At 50.9% G+C, this 9,264-nt stretch overlaps 1 long non-coding RNA gene across 2 annotated transcripts; it reads right to left on the bottom strand.

Moving 5' to 3' along the window:
* Positions 1–260: 260 nt before the first annotated feature.
* Positions 261–9,045, bottom strand: LOC144324259 (uncharacterized). Of its 2 annotated transcripts, XR_013389784.1 has the most exons (6): positions 8,626–9,045; positions 8,160–8,321; positions 4,371–4,553; positions 4,173–4,298; positions 2,879–3,009; positions 261–1,852 (listed from the first exon to the last, which is right to left on the bottom strand). It is a non-coding gene; the product is annotated as an uncharacterized LOC144324259 (long non-coding RNA). The 2 variants fall into 2 exon arrangements; XR_013389783.1 differs by having other exon boundaries at positions 8,160–9,043.
* Positions 9,046–9,264: the final 219 nt, after the last annotated feature.

Genomic DNA, 9,264 nt, shown 5'->3' with positions numbered 1-9,264 from the left:
GCAAAGCCACTGGGCTTTATCGCCAAGCAACATGCACAGCTGACACCCCCGACCTCGTGCTGCCCCCCATCCCCGCCCCGACCCGCAGGGACGCTCGCAGTCTTCTTGATCTCTGTTTTGTTTGAATTTTTATGAGGTGAATTATTTTTATAATCGGCAAAGGCCAGGAAGAGAATATTTGAAGTCTGTCAGAACTGGGTTAAGACTCGAAGGTGACATTAATTCTGCCTCTAAAAATCAAAATTTGGAAGGAAGTATAATGTATTTAGTGTATGTTCTTTATTGAAAGCCTTTAAAGAAGCACTGGAAACATAATCGAAGTTTTTCTGGGCATTCGGAAGTTCAGAAAAAGGGATAATGGTGTGATTCAAATGTCCTCATTGCCTTCATACCCCAGGCCCAAGGACCCAGAAGAGGGGGTCTCATGGGACCAACCAAGAGGGTGTCAGGCTTCTCACAGGATGGAGATCAAATGGGAGCCAGCGCGAGGGGAAAGCAGGGTCCGTTGAAGACTGTGAGAGACCAGATGCAGACGGACTCTTAGTCCAAGAGACTCAGAAAGGAAAGGAGGGAAGACTCTCCTTTGCTTGGGATCTGGAGTTTTTTGTTGGCAATTGTGGTCTGGTATCTGGTGTCTGGTGTCTGGTCAGAACAAGGACAGGTCCAGGTGTCCTTTGGAAGTCACTCATTCCCTGAAGCCCAGGCTCCATCCATCTGGAGTAGGAGCCTGAGGCCTCTGCTCCATGATTCCTTAGACATCATCTGGAATATGCTGGAAGCCTCGAAAGCCATCATCGTCTCTCTGTCCCTTACAAGGAGGACCTATGCTATTCGCATTACAAGGCGTGTGTCAAGTGGGGAGGGGGGCAAGTCCCAGCCGGAATAGAAGCAAAAGGGAAAAAAAAAAACATAACCTTTTTTTCATGGGGTTCCTTCAGTTTTCTTGTCTCAACCCTCCAGGTCAAGTGTGGTTAACTTGAAGGGACCCAGCAGAGAGTCGAGAGGCGGGCCACCAAGACGCCAGCAGATTCTCAGGCAAGGGCCACCGCTTGCTGGTCTGATTGATGGCACCTCCCAAGATAAGTAGAGGGACCCAGCCAGGGGGCTGGTCTACCTGCAGGCCGGGTGGCGCCAGCCCCCACTGCCCCCACCGCACCCTTCCCCACCCCTGCTTGGCCCCGACACCCTCTGCACCGACCGCTCCGCAAAGGAAGGCCAGCGATGGTGTGACAGCATTGGTTTTGTCGCAGTGTCGGTTGCTTTCTGGAGCCCAGAGCCTTAGTGTGTGTTTTGTTTGGCCCAAGTCAAAGACCCCATGCATGAAGTGACCGCGCTCAAATGTCACTTACCCAAGACTGGGCCTCGCTTCCCCCTGCCGGGCCCCTAGGTTCTGGCTCCCTTCCGGCTTCTCCGCTGGTGACCATCTCTCTCTCTCTTTCTTTTAAAGATTTTGTTTATTTATGAGAGACACAGAGGGAGAGAGGCAGAGTCACAGGCAGAGGGAGAAGCAGGCCCCATGCAGGGAGCCCGACGTGGGACTCGATCCGGGGTCTCCAGGGTCACACCCTGGGCTGAAGGCAGCGCTAAACCTCTGGGCCACCGGGGCTGCCCGGGTGACCGTCTCTTTGTGGCTTGGTTATGAGCAAGAACCAGCAGAGAGCTGTTAAGGAATCTGTGCTCTCGGCTGGGTCAGAGGAGGGACGGGGGCCCGCGCCGCTGGAGCCGAGCCCTCAGCAAGGACTTGCGGGCTCCCCCGGCCGGTGACCCTCGGCTGCGTGAGTCCCTCCACATTCAAGCGGGTTTTCTCCCTTCACGGCTGGTGGGCCGGCCCCCGAGGATCCCACCAGCAAACCTGTAATTTTGAGTAGTTTTAAGTGTTGGAGTGGGGGCAGGGAACAGAAAGAAAAAGTTTGAAGCATAATAAATTTTTGGAGAATCTGAGAAAACAGTACTGCCTGGATTCAACGATTAGGCAGGCAGATCCCAGGAGATGAGGGGAGTCAGTTTACCCTTAGTTATGCAAGCCCATGACCAGCCCTTACCCTGAATGTCTATCTGACCCTTGATAAACAGTCTAGGGGATGGATGAGTGCAGGGTGGAGGGAGGGATGGAGGGAGGGATGGAGGGATGGAAGCTCCACTGTCGATGTTCATCCCTGAGCAGACGCCGTCAGTGCCTTGCCTGGGTTCTCGCTCTTCCCACTTCTACACTCAAAGGGCTACTTATTTCCCAGACCTGCCGCTCGGTCTCTGTGAACCTTCATCTGGCGGGGTAACCGGCCCCCTTGCATCTCAGTATGGGTGACTGACATGTGTCCACACAGTGGGATTAACCCACCAGTTGCCCTCACTGGGAACGCACGTGCTTCAGTGCCTTTCTTTCCTCTTCCACTATTTCCTGGGATCACCCTGGACACGAACTACTGCCCCCGGATCCGTGTTGTAGAGCCTGCTTCTGGAGAACCAATCTAAGATGCCCATCTCACTAACTGCTCTGTACATGTGACCAACCGGTCCCCAGGTGTCACCCTTTTTTTTTTCCCCAGGTGTCACCCTTGACCCTCTGTCTTCTTCCTAGAAACAAGAATAATCTCGTAAGAGGAGTGGCCCTGAACTTCACTGGAATCGTAGTATTGAACCCTGTCCAAGGGCAGAGTCACTGGGTTTTATTGCCAAGGACTGTGCTTGGCCAAAGTTCCCGACCTCGGTGCTGTCGGTGACCTCCGCCCCCGTCCGGAGGGACTCCCACACTCTCCTTCATCGATGTTTGGTTTGAATTCTTATGTGGTGCATTATTTAACCCACACCTAATTGGAATAGTATTAAACTCATTCTTGATTAATTCTCCCTGGAAAATCTCATCTTATTAAGTACTTACCAGAAGTTCAGCTTCATTACCGAGGCTGATCAGATTCTGTTACTTAATGACTTGAAGGAGGACGAATGTCAGACACGGACCCGTTTTTCTGGTCAACCTTCTTTGACAACACAGTTTTCCTGACTCGAAGGCTGTCATGTTTGAAAGAACAGTCCCTTTAGCTTGGGTCTGATTATTTAAGTATCTAAATTACCTACGGATGCTCAGGATGCCTGCAACTGGTTCTAGCGACACTTCGGTAATGGTTTCTCCCCCCGGGGAGCATTTACTTCCAAGGACTCCTGGGTCCCACTCCAGGCCGCTCAGAGGCGGTGTCCTGGCAGAGATTTTAAGTTCTGCAGGTGGTTCTAACGTGCAGCCAGGGGGGAGGACCACCGATGAAAGGGCACAGAGCTTCGAGGAGGCCATGAGCACCAGCCCCCCTAGGAGCCACGGCCCTGGACAAAGCAGGATCACCTGGTGGCAGCCCCGGGTGACCCTGCGCCCGCCGTAATGACAAAGTGGCTGCACGTGTGGCCTGCTCCACCTTCCCTCCAGCTTCACTCCCTGCTCGAGCCAAGAGGCCTCAGGAAGCCTCCTCGACCTATACCCATGCTCTAATGAGAAAACACCCACCAGGCAATGACCTTTTGTTCCCATAGCATCCCCCAAAACCTCCCTTCCCCGGGGGACATTTCAAATCAGGAATTTTATCTTCTCACTGGAAAGTCTGGGCAGTGGAGCCTCAGGCATTTTCATTCATTTCCCTCTCTTTCAATCTGGGTCAATCTTTTCAATCTTTTGCTCCTGGCTGAAACGTTGGGTATTTTCTCAGCCTCAGTGGATGGGGCTGCCTTGATCTTGGGGGAGGGGGGTGGGTAACTCTAGAAAAGGAGTTCCTCATGTTCCGGAAACAAAGAAATTTTAAAGAGAAAAGAGAGAAAGAACATAGAACCCAAAGCTGCGACCTCAGTTTATGACTGGGCCTCTGTTAAGAGGCCCCTTAATGGCCTTGGGCACCCCAAAGGACTCTCTTTAAGCCTGACTAGCTCTCTCATAAAATGTTGAGAAACCACAGTGAGCATTTGGGACTCCAAGCCAAATGGCAACTACATTTAATTAAGTAGGTCCACAAAGTTTCTAAGACGTTTGTGTATTTTGGGGTGTGCTGCATTCTTCTGAGGGGATGGTCTCATTAGACCCTGTGGAGTTTTAGGGTGAGCGACCTTGTGCCCAAACACAGATGTTGGACAGGAGGGACTTAGGTGGAAACTTCTACACACTCTGGGTCTCCTCCCTCACTCTGTTCTCTTACCTCTTCTCTTACCACCACCCCTTGCCATCTAGGGGCTCTGGGATGCCACCATATGTAGATTCCTGGTCTCAAAAGGGAATCAGAGCCGTGCCCAGCACGAGACAAGGCAGCGTGAACAAAGCAGTCCTAGGAGGCAAGACTTTGGGTTAGCTCAAGAGTGTGGTGGAAGCAAGAGGAGGCTGGGACACAAAGAAGCACCTTAAGAGGCCCCAGAGACATTGCGGGAAGGAGCATGGAGGCTTCCACCACTCTGCCACTCTGCTTGAATGTTCGAGAAAAGTGTCATCCCCGGAAGCCCAGGTAGCCTGCGATATCCCGGCAGCTGAGACTTGGTTTTGCAGTTCCCTGTGCACCATCGTTCTCCTGGCCAGCTCCGAAGACCTGACAGCCAAGATGGGAAGGGAAACATGTTTCTGTCTTGCTTTCTCTGCACTGGCCTGGGTTAGAGGAGAGCTGCTCCGTGCAAATCTAGAGGACACAACCATTAGAAGTGAGAAAATCCGTATTTGGTCAGAGGACCAAGATGGAATAGTGCGCCAGGAGATGGGAGACAAGGGGAGCAGGGGCCTGGGAACTCCGGGTCTGAGATGGGCCAGAACCCATCTCTCAACTGGCTCTTTTTTTTTTTTTTTTTTTTTAAGATTTTATTTATTTATTTATGAGAGGCACAAGCAGAGAGAGAAGCAGCCTCCATGCAGGGAGCCCCCATGTGGGACTTGATCCCAGGTCTCCAGGATCAGGCCCCGGGCTGAAGGCAGCACTAAACCACTGAGTCACCCGGGCTGCCCTCAACTCGCTCTTGACGCAGAGTACGTAACACTTGCAGAAAGTTGTTTGCTGTCATTACTGCTAAATAGTGATACTTGTGTTCAACATCCAACTATACAGTTTACACTTATTCCAATGATGGAATTTTAGGAGCTGCACCTGGGGCAATAGAAGGGGGTGGGCGTTTTGATGGCACCCTTCCTAACTATGGTCCTAACCCACCTCAGTCAGTTAATTAAGGCAGAAACTGAAGGTTGGGATCCATGGGGAAAAGAACATTTGGGAATAGTAACCACTGATGCTCACTGCGTGCCTTCTCTGTGCCAGCACCATGCCAGGCACGCTCCGTACGTATGCTCTTCACAGCAATGCTGCGATGCAACTTTTTGTGCATGTTAACAGATATGGAAACTGAGGCCAAGGAGATTCAGAATGGGCACAAAGTCACAGAGCAAGGAAGTGGTCCGGCAGGGGATCTGCTTTTCTTTAGTGATTTATTTATTTATTTGAGAGAGGGGAGAGGGAGAGATAGAGAAGCAGACTCCCCGCTGAACGTGGAGCCCGATGCAGGGCTCCATCCTGGGACCCTCAGATCGTGGACCTGAGCCGAAATCAAGAATCTGATGCTTAACTAAGCCACCCAGGTGCCCCTGGCAGGGAATGTGAACCCAGGCCAGCTGCCTTCAGAATCCACACACTCGCCACTACGATTTTTTTGCCTCTTTGTTGTGTAGGTGTTACACTCAGGCCCTGGTTACACACAACCTTTCAGAACCATTCGGGGCCCTCCCATAAGCACAACACCCAGTGCAGAGGACTTTACCCTCAGATAGCAGATATCCTGACTTAAAACAACACGGCTATTAAGGTGCCGCCTGGAAGTTTTGCTTTTGTTACATACATCTCTTTGTCAACCTAGTTGCTGGACACGTGGTAAAAACCATAAAAGAAGAATGGTTCCAACACATTTCTGTGACTTGACATTTCTAGTAATTTACATTGCAGGCAAATAAGAATTTATTGCAATTTGAACAACAAATGGGTCATTGTCAACCTCAACTTGGCTGAATATATATATAGCTCCTTTCGTTATTTGTTGCCTGCTAAAATAACAACACAGTTTCACTAGGTGTTGCGTTTAGTAGGAAAATTATATTTCATTTGAATATACATGTGTAGTAGTTCTTTTGAGTTAAAACTTAGTGAAGCTCGTTTTAAAACATAGGGTATCTGATTGAAGATCGTATGCACAGGACATTTCTCTACGTCCTTTTTTATGGGGGTATAACTGACATGTGACATTATATGAGTTTCAGGTACAACATAATGATCTTATATTTGTATATATTGTGAAATGATCACCCCAGTAAATCTAGTTAACATCCATCACCATACGTAGTTGCAATTTCTTTCTTGTGATGAGAACTTTGAAGATCTACTCTCTTCCCAACGTTCAAATATGCAAAACAGTGTAACTACAGTGGCCGTGCTGTACATTATAACCCCATCATTTTATAATTGGAATTTTATTTTATACCTTTTGACTTCCTCCATCCATTTTGCCCATTTCTCCCACCCCCGAGCCCCACGGAAACCACTTCTATGTCCTTTCTGAGGGCTTAGGGACCAGCTTAACTGCCAGCTTCAGTCTTTTATTGCAAACCTATGTAAGTAAAATGGGAGACCGTTTCTTCCATTTTGAGGTAGTATCTCTCACCTTAGAATTAAGAACTGGAGGTTTATCAGATACTGATGCTGCATGATCAAAAATACTTTTTGTGGTATGACATCAATTTTTAAAGGGGAAGTTCCAGGATTATCATCCTGTTATATATATTTTAAAAATCTATATTTCAAATACAAAATGCATTTTCAGTTCTGTATGTTGGTGTATATTGAACCCATGTTAGCCCATAGGTAGAAAGCAAGAAGAGGGTTTTTAAGAGCACCTGGGTGGCTTAGTGGTTGAGCATCTGCCTTTGGCTCAGGGCGTGATCCTGGGGTCCTGGGATTGAATCCCACATCAGGCTCCCTGCGAGGAGCCTGCTTCTCCCTCTGCCTGTGTCTCTGCCTCTCTCTCTGTGTCTCTCGTGAATAAATAAATAAAATCTTAAAAAAAAAAAAAAAAAGAGCTTCTCCCTGTGAGATTCAGAACTTGTACAGCATCATCAGCTAGTCTTAGTGCTGTTGGTGAAATCTGGCTTCTCGGATAAAACAGGATCCCAAGAAATGACATTTACAGAGTGTGGGTCGAGCCAGTTTGGAGCAAGATTCGCACATTCACTCTGTAGTCCTCACTGCTGGCAGGGACCGAATTGTGAACATTTTTAGCACGAAGAGCTGGCACTTGGCTCTGGCCACCCCCGACCCCCCCCCACCCCGAGTCTAGAGCCTGTAGAGAACCAGATAAAGGGTTGTACAGTTTGCTCCTAATAACCATGTCCTCTTGACATTGTGAATTTTTGCACAAAATTGCCCAGAAGGCATAACAAAACGCTCTTTACTTCACTGAATCGTTTCTGTGAGTGAAAAAATATATAGTGATCATGGGAGAGATTGATTGGGGAGGGGGGGTAGTTTCCTTTTCCAAAGTTTTTGGAGCCAACTGGAAGTTTCTTCCCACCCAGGGAAAAACTGCTATAACACTTAGGGGGAAAGAAGTAAAAATTTGTTTGTTTTAAGTGTGAGTCATGATGAACCTAAGGATTAGAAACTTAGAAAGAAGAAAACTTATCTGAGCAAGGACAGTAGCCAAAAAATTCAGAGCAAAATTGGGGGGTGAGGGGGTAGGAATCCTGACGCTCCCAGACTTTACAGACTCGTATGTGTCTGGTGCTGCTGAGAGATACTTTGCACCCAACTATTCCCCCCACTGGGCTACATGGCGCCTCCCCCCCGCCACCCCCCCCCCACGGTCTCCGTTTAGGTAAAGGTACATCTCTGCAAAGCACAGTGAAATGTTATCTGGAAGAAGGAACACGTCAAATCCAACATTACTGATTTTCAGACTCTCAGAATCCCTGAGGTAGAGACTAAGGTCGGGTAAGTTTGGAAATTGAGTGGAGAAGGGAAAGAGGGTCCAAAAATAGGTTCAGATTATAAGATGGGTTGTGCAGGGGGTCTGGGGCCCTAGGTTTTGGGGCCTGGAGGTGGGACAGAAGCAAAATAACCCCTGGCTGCCTCTCCATGAAGGTCCCATCAACCATGACGGGTACGCACAGGGTTTTGACCGGTTTTTCATAAGCTGTTTTGCAGGACTTGTCTTCTGTCCTCACGAGGCCTGCAGACCCGGCTGCGCCACATGCAGCAGGACTCTCCACGGTGTCTACGCAGCTCTGGTTTCAGTGGCTCCACCAATCGGGATGGCTCACTTGCCGGGGACTGTGACAGGAGCAGCGCGGGTGCCTGAGATCCAGAGGCAGGTCTCCTCCCCCACCCCCAAACCTGTCCTCGTGGACTTCGCCACTTCACCCGCTGGGTGAGCAGGTGGCCGTGGTCCTCCGGCCTCGAGGGGTGGAGGCGAGAGGGTCAGCCCGTCCGGGGGATCCTGAACCCACACAAGCAGCCCTGAGTCCCCGAGGGCCTCGGGGCGCCCCCGGGTAGTCGGCATCCTGCCCTCCTGCTCTGCCCAGAGTCGCTCCCCAGGCCACACGGCTGGTCACCCCCCTGCTGCCCGGCCTGTTACCTCACGGCGGCTGGAAGCTTCCGACTGGCCTCCGGGGCTGCACACAGGCCTGTTTCCGTCCACGTGGCGCTTTCAGGCCCCAGCCACCACGGTGACTACCTGAGCCCCACAGGACATCCTTAAAATAGGGGAGCCCCAGATAGCAGCCTGGACACATGGACCTGTTTCTTGTCTAAATTAAAAATGCCCAAGTCTATTTTTTCCCCCTCTTTCTGGGAAGCTGACCTAAACAAGTAAGGATGTGCTATAAATGCCTTTCAAGACTCAACTTGTAGGTTCTAATTATAATTAGGACGGTAATAGCATTACTTGGCATCTCCGAGCGCCTCCTGCCAGCGCGGGAGCATCCTCAGCTGCGAGGGCAGGCCTCCAGGCCACCTGCCCCTGCCCCTGCCCCTGCCCCTGCCCCTGCCTCCACCCGGGCCACAGGGCCCACGGCCGGCTGACTTCCCGGGGCCTCCGCCGCCCTCCGCCGTGCGCCCCGACGACGAGCCTCTCGCCCCCTGCCCCGGTGGCTGGCCTGGCCCTCGGTGCCTTCGGAGGCGCCCGACCCGGCGGCCCGGTGCCTTCCTGCTGCTGGGGCCTCGGCAGGAAGTGCCAGGGAGTGAGCTCGGCTTCCTGCCCCTTCCTCTGAGGGCG

This window comes from Canis aureus, chromosome 11 (assembly GCF_053574225.1).
Source record: "Canis aureus isolate CA01 chromosome 11, VMU_Caureus_v.1.0, whole genome shotgun sequence".
NCBI classification, from domain to species: domain Eukaryota; kingdom Metazoa; phylum Chordata; class Mammalia; order Carnivora; family Canidae; genus Canis; species Canis aureus.
This window is presented reverse-complemented; position numbering and strand designations above follow the sequence as displayed.